Source organism: Sus scrofa, chromosome 16 (genome assembly GCF_054392235.1).
Source record: "Sus scrofa isolate SSC_HxYL_T2T_F1_AM1 chromosome 16, Sscrofa_HxYL_maternal_Yorkshire_Landrace_v2.0, whole genome shotgun sequence".
NCBI lineage: Eukaryota > Metazoa > Chordata > Mammalia > Artiodactyla > Suidae > Sus > Sus scrofa.
In genome coordinates, this window is record NC_139398.1 from 44,535,472 (window position 1) to 44,549,612 (window position 14,141).

A 14,141-nucleotide genomic window follows, 5' to 3' on the forward strand; every position below is an offset into this window, starting at 1 on the left:
TATGAAATGTGTTTTTATGCATCTCACATCCATAACATAGAAACTGACCACTGGAATTATAATTTATTAAGGGTAATTAAATGATTTGCCACCTAACATGACGTTACCATATGATTCACTGTTAGCGAAGCCTTCGTAGGTTTTCCTGCCAATACTGAGTCATCAGCAATACATGAATTTGCTCTCTTTTTATGTCAGTGTTCCTGGAAATGAAATATTTTCTTACTGATTAAGTCAATTTTTCTTTCCTCTTCACTCCAAAAACATTGATTATGGAGAGTAGGAGGTTCATTTCCCCCAACTTATCTGGAATTTCCCTGAATGTAAAAAAGGGAATGACATAGATATGGTATCATGACATCAGGCAGAGATAATCTAGCAGATGTAATAGAAGTCATAAATATGTATATTACATGGTAAGAATTCTTAGTTGTTTTTCTATTGAAGTATAGTTAATTTACAATTATGTTAGTTTCAAGAGTACAGAATCTTTTTCAGATACTTTATCATTATATGTTATTACGAGATACTGAGTATAGTTCCCTGTGCTATACAGTAGGTCCTTGTTGTTTGTCTATTTTATATACAGTAATTTGTACCTGCTAATCCCAAACTCCTAATTTGTCTCCCCCTCCAACCCCTTTGGTAACCTAAAGTTTGTTTTCTATGTCTGTGAGTCTCTGTTTTGGAAAAAAGTTCATTTCTATCAAATTTTAGATTCCACATATAAGTGATATCATATGATATTTGTTTTTCTCTGGCTTACCTCACTTACTGTGATAATCTTTAGGTCCATCTATGTTGCTACAAATGGTATTATTTCCTTCTTTTTATGGCTGAGTAATATACCATTGTCTATGTATACCACATCTTCTTTATCCTGTCCATTCACAGGTCAATGGACATTTAGGCTGCTTCCGTGTCTCGGCTATTGTAAATAGTGCTACTATGAACACTGGGGTGCATGTGTCTTTTCAAATTAGTTTTCTCCAGACATATGCTCAGAAATGGGATTGCAGGATCATATGTTATCTCCTGTTTTAGTTTTTTAGGGAACCTCCATGTTGTTCTCTGCAGTGGCTGCACCAATTTACATTCCAACCAACTGTGTATGAAAAGTCATATATTTTCAAATGTTGTCTTTTGCACATGAAAAAAACTTAATAGCTGAGTGATTTCTATTTATCGTTCAACTTCTGCATCCTCAAAGTAATCTCTAACAATCTTTCCAGATAATTTACAGTACATGCTCCCATTACAATTCAGCCTACTAACAAGTCTAACTCAAATACTTAAGTAAAAATCACCTTCAATGAGATTCCTGTCATGGCTCAGTGGTAACGAACCCAACTAGTATCCCTGAAGATGCAGGTTCAATTCCTGAGTTAAGGATCCAGTGTCGCCATGAGCTGTGGTGTAGGCTGGGAATTTCCATATGCTGTGGGCAAAAAAGAAAAAAGAAAAAAAATCATCTTTAAATGTCCTATATCATGCAAACTCTCATTGGCATTTTTGATCTGTATTTAATAAATATTACCTTTTCATTCTCCTTGTCTTGATACATTTATAGCTATCACAGCTATATGTGCTGTAATTAGAAGAGTAAGTTTACAGTAGATGAAACTGTCTTTAAGTCTGCTTTGTCAATATTCAGGAACATTTCAGGCACAAAGAGGAAAGTATATTCTAAATTGATTTATTATTTTAAAATTTTGAAATATTTTAACTAAGAACAGACAGCTGGTTAATGAAAGTTTATAAGTAGTCTGGATTGCAGAGGTAATGGATATACAAAGGAATTAGTTGTTGCAAAATGTAAATTGGAGGGAAATATAATTTTTCTTGTGGAAGATGATTTCTTCTTAAATATCAGCGGTATTTGAGCTCAAACAAGATATATAAGATACATAAAGTCCACAACTAAAGAAATTTTTAAAAATGATTCAGAGCAAAAGCTGCTACAAGAAAGTGTAAAAAGCAGATTATCTGACTTAAATTTATATTCCAAGTCAATACTGTGGTTTTGACAGTCTTGAATTTTATTATAAATCTGTTTTAGGGGCTATTTTTAATGATTACATGCATAATGAACCTACTAATGGCCAGAGTATGTTTGAAATAAAATTTTAGAATGCTTAATACTGTTTCAAAATGTAATATAAAGATTTTATTCATACATATATATTTAGTGTTTAATAAAATAAGGGAAAGCCTATGTAAAAGATTTGACATTTGCAAAGACACCAAGTATGGTTATGAAGACAAAACCTGTGAGACTATTTTGAAACCAAAACAAATATCTCAGCCCTTGAAACAAAGACTACTATTGAAAGAGATTCTAGGTAAATCATTTCAAATGAAGCTCAAGAGGAAAAAAAGATTTATCTAGTTTGGCACTCCCCAAAGATTTTTTTAAAAATATTCTGGATACCACAAAAATCATAATTTGCAAGCTATTGTTTGGGTTTTCCAAATGCAGCAAGAATATTAAAATATTGTTGGGATGGATGCAGATAATGAGAAAAGGGAGAAAGGGATAAAAGAACACACAGAAATAAATGGTCTTCACTCAGCCAGCTCGCTAAGCCTTCTGTGCATTTGTGAGTCTAGACCAGATCCAGAAGAGCTGCTGCCTGTCACAATATCACCAAAACTCATGAGGACTCCGTTAACTGAAGAAGTAAAGCAGATGCATCATAACTGAGACACATCCTGAAGAGCTCATGCTTCCTGAGATTAGGAATGTTCCCAGAACAGCTTTTACTGGCTTCATTTTGCTTTTCTTTCCAGTCTTATTAAGAGTATTGGTATTTAGGTGAGAAGATTCCTGGACTAGGTAATTATGATTTCAAAAAAGTTGATATTTATGTTGTTGGCATTTTTGTCTACACTGATTTGCACATTCCACTCCCAGCTTAAAAAGGACAAAGAGAAAGACAAAGACAGAGAGAGAAACAGACTTAAAATTCAATCATTAAGTGATTGAAAACAAAATAAAGTCCATTCTCTTAAATACCTACTATGTGCATAAACCACCTTTCTTTTTGGCCACGCCTGTGGCATATAGAAGTTCCCAGGCAAAGGACTGAATCCACACCACAGCAATGACCAGGGCTGTTGCAATGACAACAATGGATCCTTAACCCACTGCACCACACAGATGCCCTTCAGTGAAGGACCTATTGCTCCAGCTGCTGGGGGTTCTGCCAGCAGATGCTTATTGCTGTCAGTTTCTTTAGGAACTATTATAGCTACAGAAAGTGTCCCCACCCAAGGTCACCTTTTCCTGGGACAACCGACATCTAATAATTTACAGATGTGGGGGTATTAAGGACTAGCCATCCTGGCTTAATGGGGAACAACTCTGAAGGACCATTCCAGCTCCAGAGTGCCAGCAAGGTCAGCCATGACTATCCTTGGGCTGTATCACTGACTGACTTTTCCCTTCCACAGGTGTTGATCCCAAGGTGCTCTTCAGTAAATAGGCCATACAACCAACTCAGTCTGAGTCTCCTTCCAGAAAGACCAAATATGTGACCATATAAATTAACATTTAAGCATTCCTTATCTTACTAAATCAGACAATGTAAAAAATATACCTCATAAGTAAAGAACAGCCCATCTTTCTCTATGAAAACTGTCCAATATTCTTAAACTTATTGGTCACTCCAAGCTCTCAGTGGCTCTGCTTTGTGTTTCTGTTTGGCTAATGTAACACAGAAAGTCATTACTGTGATTGATGTATTAAAAGGGGAGAGAAAATGAAAATGCCTTTATCACTACCATTATAACAAAAGTTGTAAGTATTTTAATAAAATACAGAAAGGGATGAATCTCTCTGATCTATATGGAAAACTATTCTGGGGAGTTTCCATATGCATGGCCTCAATCAAGTTGGACTGATGTGACCAAAAAATAAAGTAACTAATGAACCTAAATCCAGCCTCTGAATTTGAGCTAATTAGGTGACAAAAAGTGATTTGCATGCACAAGAAAGAGGGAGAGAAAGACAGAGAGAAAGAGGAAGGGAAGGCAGGAAGGTGGGAAGGAAGAGGAAAGGAGGAGGGGGGGAGAGAGGAAAGGAGGAGTAAGGGAAAAAAATTAAAGGAAGAAAAAGAAAAGAACCAAAAATTCTGATAAACTCAAATTTTTTTTAAAAAAGTCATAAGCTCAAACATATTATAGAATCAGAGAGTTGCTATAAATGTATAACATGCAGCTGAATGTGAGATGCAATAGGGAATGGCAAGGACTATGGTAAAACAGAGACTAAAGGCCCCATTCACAGGGAACAGCCACTTCTTGGCTCTGGTCTACTGTTTCCTTGGAGGAAAATAAAGTTGGCATTGATAGGCCTTCTGATTTTTTTTCAAGAAGCCATAAATCCAAAATTTTTATAAAGATTTTTCATTTACAAAATGTTCTGTAAGTCCAGACCAAATATGTTTACAGGACAGATATTACTGCCTGGAAGCTGCCAGATTGCAGCTCCTTTGAGAAGACTAATTATAATATAGCAGTGACTTTGTTGTCACTTATTTCTTAAGGTATATCCAAATAAATTTTGGTGAATATTATATTTTAAATGACAATAATCTCACTATTTAATGGAAACATTATGAAAAATAAATATTTAATCTTAAAGATTTATCTCCTTTAGAAGCTTTTGTTAAAAGGAAAAAGTCATGTTACAGTGAGCAGTGAGTGGCCAGATTAATATGAAAAGAAGAAATTACATTATGTGTGATGGAAGTATAACAGAAAATCTGTACAGTTTATGTGTGAGTGTACCTAATTCCCCTTGTACAATACAATTTACCTAACTAATGAGACTTGCTGTTAACCATTCTGTTTTCCTCTGATTCAAAAACGACATTAAGGAGTTCACATCATGCCTCAGCAGAAATGAAACTGACCAGTATGAGAATGCAGGTTTGATCCCTGGCCTTGCTCAGTGGGTCAAGGCTCCAGTGTTGCCACAAGCTGTAGTGTAGGTTAAAGACATGGCTTGGATCTGGCATTGCTGTGGCTGTGGCGTAGGCCAGAGGCTACATACAGCTCCCATTTAACCCCTAGCCTGGGAACCTCCATATGCCAAGGGTGTGGCCCTAAAAAGACAAACAAAACAAAACAAAACAAAACAAAAAGAGCATTTAAGTGATCAACAGAAGGTATTCATGGGCCCTATATCCTGCAAAGGAAGTGTTGTTACTTATGTTCCTCTTTCATTTAGTTATAATCTGTGTTATAGGAAAAGTACTACCACAGCCAAAGCACCAATCATCATAAATTTATGGAGCATGACACATAGACTACAATGGTCCCTCTTTGTTAAGAATGCTGAACTTTGTCTACAGCTTTTTACACTTCACTGGAAACTATATCAAGTGTATGGTTAAAGGAGATAGAAGGCACAATGAAACACTGCCAGAGCCAGATTGCCAAGGCTGATTGGTGCTTAGCAAGAGCAAAAATGCCCTGAAGTACTAAGACATGCACACCAGCTTTGAGACGATCTTATTAAAAGTCACTTTAATTTGCCTGTTTTTCCGTAACTAAGTGGGGGTATTACTTGCTTTGTGTTAGCCCCTTAAATTCACCTTCCTTATTTAAAATGATTTGGGGCATTCATTTGCTACTGACACTTAAGGATTCATTGGACATAATGTAGGTTACGTGTTTCCAGAAAATGAGCCTGAGTGTGTCTAACACCTAAAGATTTCAGGAAGAAAGTCATGAGCCTCCAAGTTCAGGGATCTTATCACTTATTTAATAGATTCCAGGACAGTAATGATTTTCCAAAGATTTGCTTGAACATTTTGAACCTTCCAAAAAATACCAAAAAAAAACCAGTGTATCAGGATGTTTCACAGCTTTGACAAATTTCCCGAATATTTAGTATTCTAGTGAACCAAGTGAAACTTTTCAGGATATTTCTACTTATATACAGAAGAATTCTGCTCATGGAGGTGACCCCAGAGAGCAAAACCAAAGCTCTCTGTCAAACTCAGTGAGTGGTTCTCCAGGGAGCACCAACTGCCTTGGGAACCATCAAACTCTGCATTGACACAGAGGCCATTGCTGTGATCTTCCAAGCAGTAGTCTGGGCATATGACAAACACAGAAGTTCAAGGAAGAGTCGTGCTTGGCTGTTTGCAGTTTCAGGATCGATAGAAGATTGCTACTCATCACTGGTGGTGCAGAGGGGAACACAGTAGCATATTCCTTCTTTAGACTGTCTAGCACATCTCCATGTGATGGCAACCTGATTCCATGTGCCAGTGCAGGACAGTTAGGTACAGGACTGAGAGGCTGGCATGAACTAATTCTGCTCTAATTCATTCAGGATGCACCATTTTCCCCCTTTAACTGTTTTTTTTTGGGGGGGGGTTACAGGTAGTATTAGTCTTTGTCTACCTTTGAGTACCTCACTGGTATGTGACACAAATTAGCGCATGCCCACTGTTTTAAAAATAAACTCACTCAGCTTCTCTGCACTTTAGATTCTACAACACCTAAATTTTGTATAATATAATGGACCTTGACATATAACATAGTGTACAGCAGTGGTCTCAACACTGTGGGCTCTTCATGTAATCTCAGTTTTTTACATTTGTGCTCCATTCACAGACAACTTTTTTCAGACTTGCACATTGCTCTTGCAGTGGAGCCAGCTCTTCCATTTCACTAGTGCTCTGCTCATTTTGGATGATCTGTTTTTGAAAGCAAACATGCCTCCAAACCCCAGAGACTTGGAAGCTACTGCCTGCGGGATCCACAGTGCACTTTCTGATGTTACTATTTGGCAGTGATCCTTGATAAACCATATTCAAAAGGTTCTAGTCTTGAAAGTATTGAGAAAATATATGAGACTGTACCATATCTCCTCAAGTTTATCTATTATTCCCATATGCCCACCTGCCATGAATGCCACAAAGGACATCAATATTGGTTATTGCATCCAAAGTTGGATACAGCAATGCTTCAAGGTGTGCTGTGGCTGGAACCTCAGATACAATGACTTACAGGGTCACTACTTTAGTGTCTATCATGATAAAATGAGGACTTCTGGTGAATCCTCATAGTTTTGCTTCTACCTCCTTCTGTAGGGGAGTGTTAAGTGTTTCAGTTTGTTCTCTAAATTTAACTTGGGACATTGATACACTATTGCTCATGGTGTGACAAAATGTGTGGTTTGGATTAGAGAGAGAGTGAGAGCATTTGGGCTGTTTCAGACTAGGCTAGAAGCTTTTTAAGGGATGGTCCTCTTGCACCTGCCTTGTGCACACTCAGAGGTGGCATGTCACAGTGGAGATCAGAGAAGGCAGCCCAGTTTGAATTATCATTATTGTTATTTTAATACAAAACTTTCTCTTGGCTCTTTTTTCTCTTTAAATAATTTTTTATTTCTAATTTAAAAAATACTATATACATATCAGACAATTATTAGAAAATCTAAATGAGAAAAAAGTGAAAGAATACTCACAGTGTCACATGCCAAGAGAACTATCTTAAACACTTTAAAGTATGTTCCCTTCTGGACCCTTTTCTAACATATTTAATGGCGAAATAGAATTCCTTTTTATGAGCATACCAGAATTAAGCACATTGGTTAAGAAATGTCTTCTCTTGTTTTGTTTTGTTTTTTTTTAGAGCTGCACTGGCAGCATATGCAAGTTTCCTGGGCTAGGGGTTGAATCAGAGCTGCAGCTGACACCACAGCCACAGCAATACCATATCTGAGCCACATCTGCAACCTATGCCACAGTTTGCAGCAATGCCAGATAGGAAGGGTTATTTTGAAGCCAGACTCTCTGGAATCAAATCTCGATCTTACCCTTTACTTAAATCTTTGAGCAAAACACTTCACTTCTCTATGAGGAAATTTCTTCATTCATAAAATAAGGGAAATAATAGTTCTTACAAATATTGTTAGGATTGTAGAATCACTGCAAGTATTAAATGCATTAACATAGTAAGGTACTTAGAACACTGCTGATACATAGTAAAATGATGTGATAATTCTCATTAGCTTACTAATATTATTGTTATACATTCTAGAAGTTAAATCCTGAGCATATCCTTTCTGGGAGGAGGGGGCAGGAGAGTTCCAGTGGGAAATAAACATAATTGACATTGGTCTCCAAGATAATTTAATCAAAATTTGCAATTTCAAAAGCCTTTGGGGAGTGGGAAAGTACATAAACGAGTGAATCAGACTTTCTTAGAACAATAAGGAGTCATGGGGCCAGTGTCTGAACTGGTCATCTTAAAGGAATTAAAATTTAATACAGTCTACCACCCTGAAAAACCAAACCAAACTAAAACAAACAAACAAAAATGTGCCTAAAGAAAACACATCTGTGGTCTTCACGTGTCTCTCAAGTCACCTATATGCAATTCCTGATCTTTTCTACAGCCCCATTTAAAAAAAAAAAATCTTATTGAGATATAATTGCCATATTGTGTTCATTTTAGGTATATAACACAATGCTTTTGTATATGCATATATTCAAAATGATAGCCACAGTGAGTTTACTTAACATGCATCACCTCATATAGCTATAATTTTTCCCTTGTGATGAGAACTTTTAAGATGTACTCTCTTACGCCATAGGAAACTCCCTGCATTAGAGTGTGCGCATGCCTGTGGGCTCTCAGAGGGTGTGGCAGCTCTGGCACAGGCTACAGGCAGTGAGAAACCTCTTGCTCACTTAAGGGAGACTGGGTGCTTCTTGTGCAGACTACTGGTGGCCAGGCACCTCAGGTGTGGGCTAAGGACATCAGGGCGCTAAGTGTGATGTGGTGCCTCTTGCATGATCTATAGGTGGCAGGGACAGACCACGGCAGTCATCTCAGAGGCCAGAGGGAGGCGTGGCTTGCCACCACTGAGGGCCTGTGAGTGGGCTCCACATGCAGCCTAGTCACCTCAGAAATTGGTGGAAAAAAAAAAAAAAAAAAAAAAAGAGGGCACTGCAACCAAGACCATACACTGTTGCTTTCACTCCCCTGGGAACACACCCACACTGCAGCTGCCACTACCAAACACTCTGGGCTATGCCCAGACACTTGGTCACTGTCCCTTCCCAAGACCCTACAACTAGGAGCAGCTGGTGCAGCACCTCCTACGTGGGCTAAGTGGGACAGGGTGCTTCTTGTGTGGTCTGCAGGTGACAGGGGAAAACCACTGCAGTTACCCCTGATTCCAGAGGTGGGCAGGGCCCACTGCCACTAGGGTTACCTGAACAAAAATCACTTGCAGCTCCAACCACCTCAGAGGGCACCACAGAGAAGGACATTGTGACGGAATACCACCTGTTGCTCTCACTACTCTGGGAGCACACCTGCCCTGCTGCTGCCACTGCCAAATGCTCTGGGCAGTGCCCAGATGCTTGATCACTGTCCTTTCCCAGGAACCTACAACTAGGAGCAGCTTGTGCAGTACCTCCTATGGGGGTTAAGCAAGAGGAGGTGCCTCTTTTGCATGATCTACAGGAGGAGGGGGCAAACCACTACAGTTATCCCTGGCTCCAGAGGTGGGAGTGGCCTGCTACCACTAGGGGCCCATGAACAGGCACATTTGCAGCCCAATCACCTCAAGGGCACCACAGGGGAGGGCATTGTGATCAAAACCACCTATTGGTGCTCTCGAACCCCTGGGAACACACCTGCCCTGCTGCTGTCAGTGCTGAATGCTCTGGGCAGTACCCACATGCCAGACCTCTGTCACTTCCCAGGATCTTACAACTAGAAGCAGCCTGTGCAGCACCTCCTATGTGGGCTAAGTGAGATGGGGTGTTTCATGCATGGTCTACAGGTGGCAGAGGTAAACCACCGCAGTTATCACTGACTCCAGAGGTGGTCATGGATTGCTACCACAAGGGATCCCTGAACATGTACCACCTGTGGTTCCAATCACCTCAGAGGAGGGCACTGCAATTGAACACTAGCTGTTGTTGTTCTCACTCCCCTGGGAACTCATGCACCCTGCTGCTGCTACTGCCAAGTGCTCTGGACACCTTGTAGATCTGCCTAGAGCTCATTACCACTTCCCAGGGCCGTGAAACTAGGAGTAGCCTGTGCCACCTTGCTGCAGGTCCTTGCTGCTCTTGAGAGCCCAGCGACCAGGCACTGACTGCTGGCCCTACCCATTGCCTCTTTCTCCTTGAAAACACACTGAGCATCCTGGAGATAAAAGCCTGCTCACACCAAAGAAAGAGACAGCACATATTCAAACTCCCACAGCAAAAAGAAAAGAAATAGTAACCCCCCCCCCCCAAAATACAAAGGGATTCTCTTGCATAGAAGTAGACTTACAAGACTACAGTCTGGCTTCCCTAAACTCACAGAAAAAGAAAAACATAAGCAAGACGAAGAAGCCCAGAAACCATCCCCAGTTAAAGGAATAGGAGAATTCACCTAAAGCAGTCAACAGTGAAACAGACCTCTGCAGTCTGACAGACATTGAGTTCAAAAGGGAGGCAGTGAAAATACTGAAGGAATTAAGGCTGAATATCAAGGAATTAAGAGAGGATATGAACAGTAATGCAGATTCCTTTAGAAAGGAACTAGAAAATATAAGGAGGAGCCAAGAAAAATTAGAAAATTCATTTGCAGAGATGCAAACTGAGCTAAAGTTACTAAAGAGCAAAGTGAATAATGCAGAGGAATGAATTAGTGACTTGGAAGATAGAAAAATGGAAATCACCCAATCAGGACAGCAGACAGAAAACCAAACGAAAAAACATGAAAGCAGTACAAGAGATCTGTGGGATGACATAAAGCAGGCCAATCTATGCATATAGGAATTCCAGAAGGAGAAGAAAAAGAAAAGGGAATTGAAAATATACCTGAAGAAATTTTGGCTGAAAACTTTCCAAAATCTAAAGGAAACTGATGTCAAGATACAGGAAGCACAGAAGTCCCAAAAAAAGTCAAACCCAAATAGGACCACACTGAGACATATTATAATAAAAACAACAAAAGTAAAAGACAAAGAGGGGATTCTAAAGGCAGCAAGAGAAAAGCAAAGCATTAATTATAGGGAACCCCTATAAGGCTATGGGCTGATTTCTCTACAGAAACACTACAGTCCAGAAGGGAGTGCCAAGATATTTAAAGTGCTGAAAGGAAAAAAATTGCAACCTAGAATATCTATCCAGTAAGAATATCATTTAAAATAGAAGGAGAAATAAAGAATTTCTCCGACAAATAAAAACTGGAAGAGTATGGCAATACTAAACCCATTCTAAAAGAAATACTAAAAGAGCATCTCTAAAAAAAAAAAAAAAAAAAGAAGTAAGAAGAACTAGGATGGAGGAAACCACAATTGGAAAGCAATCACTCAAATAAGCCAGCATACAGATCTAAATATGAAGAAGTTTAAAAAAACAAACAAACAAACAACAACAACAAAAAAAACTTCAAAATCAGACAATGTGAAAGGAAAGTAAGAAAATATAGATTTTTTAAAAATTTTAATGATGTGTTTGAGCCTATATGACTACCAGGCTAAAGCAAGCAGATATAGGAAGGGGTTAACATACTTGAAAAACAGGGCAACCACAAATCAAAACCAAGCAATACATTCACAAAAACTAAAAAAAAAGGACATGAGCATAAAATAAAAGGAAAACATCCAAACAAAAAAAAGAAAGGAAGAAAAGAGAAACATAGAATCAACTGGAAAACAAGGTTTAAAATGGCAATAAATACATATCTATCAATAATCACCTTAAATGTCAATGGACTGAATGTGTCAATCAAAAGACACAGATTTGGGAGTTCCTGTCATGGCGCAGTGGCTAACGAATCCAACTAGGAACCATGAGGTTGCGGGTTAGATCCTTGGCCTTGCTCAATGGGTTAAGGATCCGGCATTGCCATGAGTTGTGGTGTAGGTTGCAGAAGCAATTTGGATCCCACGTTGCTGTAGCTGTGGTGTAGGCTGGCGGCCACAGCTCCAATTGGACCTAGTCTGGGAACCTCCATGTGCCGTAGGAGCAGCCCTAGAAAAGGCAAAAAGATGAAAAAAAAAAAAAAAAAAGACACAGAGTGGCAGATTGGATAAAAAAGCAAAAACCTTCAATCTGCTGTCTACAAAAAACTCACTTTAGAGCAAAGGACACATATAGATTAAAAGTGAGGGGATGGGAAAAGATATACCATGCCAATGGACAAGACAGGAAAATAGGAGTTACAATACTCATATCAGACAAAATAGACTTTAAAATGAAGGCCAAAAAGAAAGACAAAGAAGGACACTATTTAATGGTAAAAGGATCCATTCAAGAAGAGGATATTAAAATAATCAATATATATGCCCCTAATACAGAAGAAAAAAATCAAGGCCGGTGGCTACAGCTCTGATTAGACCCCTAGCCTGGGAAGCTCCATGTGCTGCGGGAGCCATCTGAATCCAACAACATATCAAGAAGATCATACACCACGATCAGGTGGGATTCATCCCAGGTGCACAAGGATGGTTCAACCTATGCAAATCAATCAATGTCATACACCATATTAACAAAAGAAAAGTCAAAAACCACATGATTATCTCAATAGATGCAGAAAAAGCATTTGACAAAGTCCAACATCCCTTCATGATAAAAATTCTCACCAAAGTGGGTATAGAGGAAACATTCCTTAACATAACAAAAGCCATTTATGACAAACCCACAGCAAATATAATACTCAATGGAGAAAAGCTGAAAGCCTTTCCACTAAAATCTGGAACAGTACAAGGATGCCCACTCTCACCACTGTTATTCAACATAGTATTGGAAGTCCTAGCCATAGCAATCAGACAAACAAAAGAAATAAAAGTATCCAAATAGGAAGAGAAGAGGTAAAACTGTCACTGTATGCAGATGACAGGATATTATATATTGAAAACCCTAAGGACTCAACCCAAAAACTAATTGAACTGATCAACAAATTCAGCAGAGTAGCAGGATATAAGATTAACATCCAAAAATCAGTCACATTTCTGTACACTAACAATGAAATATTAGAAAAGTAATACAAAAATACAATACCTTTTAAAATTGCACCCCCAAAAAAATCAAATACCTGGGAATAAACCTGAACAAGGAGGTAAAAGACTTATATGCTGAGAACTATAAAACATTAATCAAGGAAATTAAAGAAGATGGAAAGATATTCCATGCTCCTGGGTTGGAAAAATGAATATTATAAAAATGGCCATACTACCTAAAGCAATCTACAGATTCAATGCAATCCCTATCAAATTACCCATGACATTTTTCACAGAACTAGAACAAATAATCCAAAAATTTATATGGAATTACAAAAGACCCAGAATTAACAAAGCAATTCTCTGGAACAAAAACCAAGCAGAAGGCATAACTCTTCCAGATTTCAGGCAATATTACAAAGCCACAGTGATCAAGACAGTGTGGTACTGGTACCAAAACAGACAGGCAGACCAATGGAACAGAATAGAGAACACAGAGATAAACCCAGACACCTATGGTCAATTAATCTTTGACAAAGGAGGCAAGAACATAAAATGGGAAGAATTGCTGGGAAACCTGGACAGCTGCATGCAAATCAATGAAACTAGAACACACCTTCACACCATGCACAAAAAAAAAAAAAAAAAATTCAAAATGGCTTAGAGACTTAAACATAAGACAAGACACCATCAAACTCCTAGAAGAACATAGGCAAAACATTCTCTGACATCAACCTTACAAATGTTTTCTCAGGTCAGTCTCCCAAAGCAACAGAAATAAAAGCAAAAATATACCAATAGGACCTACCCAAATTGACAAGCTTTTGCACAGCAAAGGAAACCATTAAAAAAAAAAAAAAAAAAAAAAGACAACCTCCAGAATGGGAGGAAATAGTTTCAAATGATGCAACGGACAAGGGCTTAATCTCTAAAATATACAAACAACTTATACAGCTCAACAGCAAAAAAGCCAACAACCTAATGAAAAATGGGCAAAAGACCTGAAGAGACATTTCTCCAAAGAAGATATACAATGGCCAACAAGCACATGAAAAAATGCTCAACATCACTGATTATTAGAGAAATGCAAACCAAAACTACCATGAGATACCACCCCACACCAGCCAGAATGGCCATCATTAATAAGTCCACAAATAACAAATGC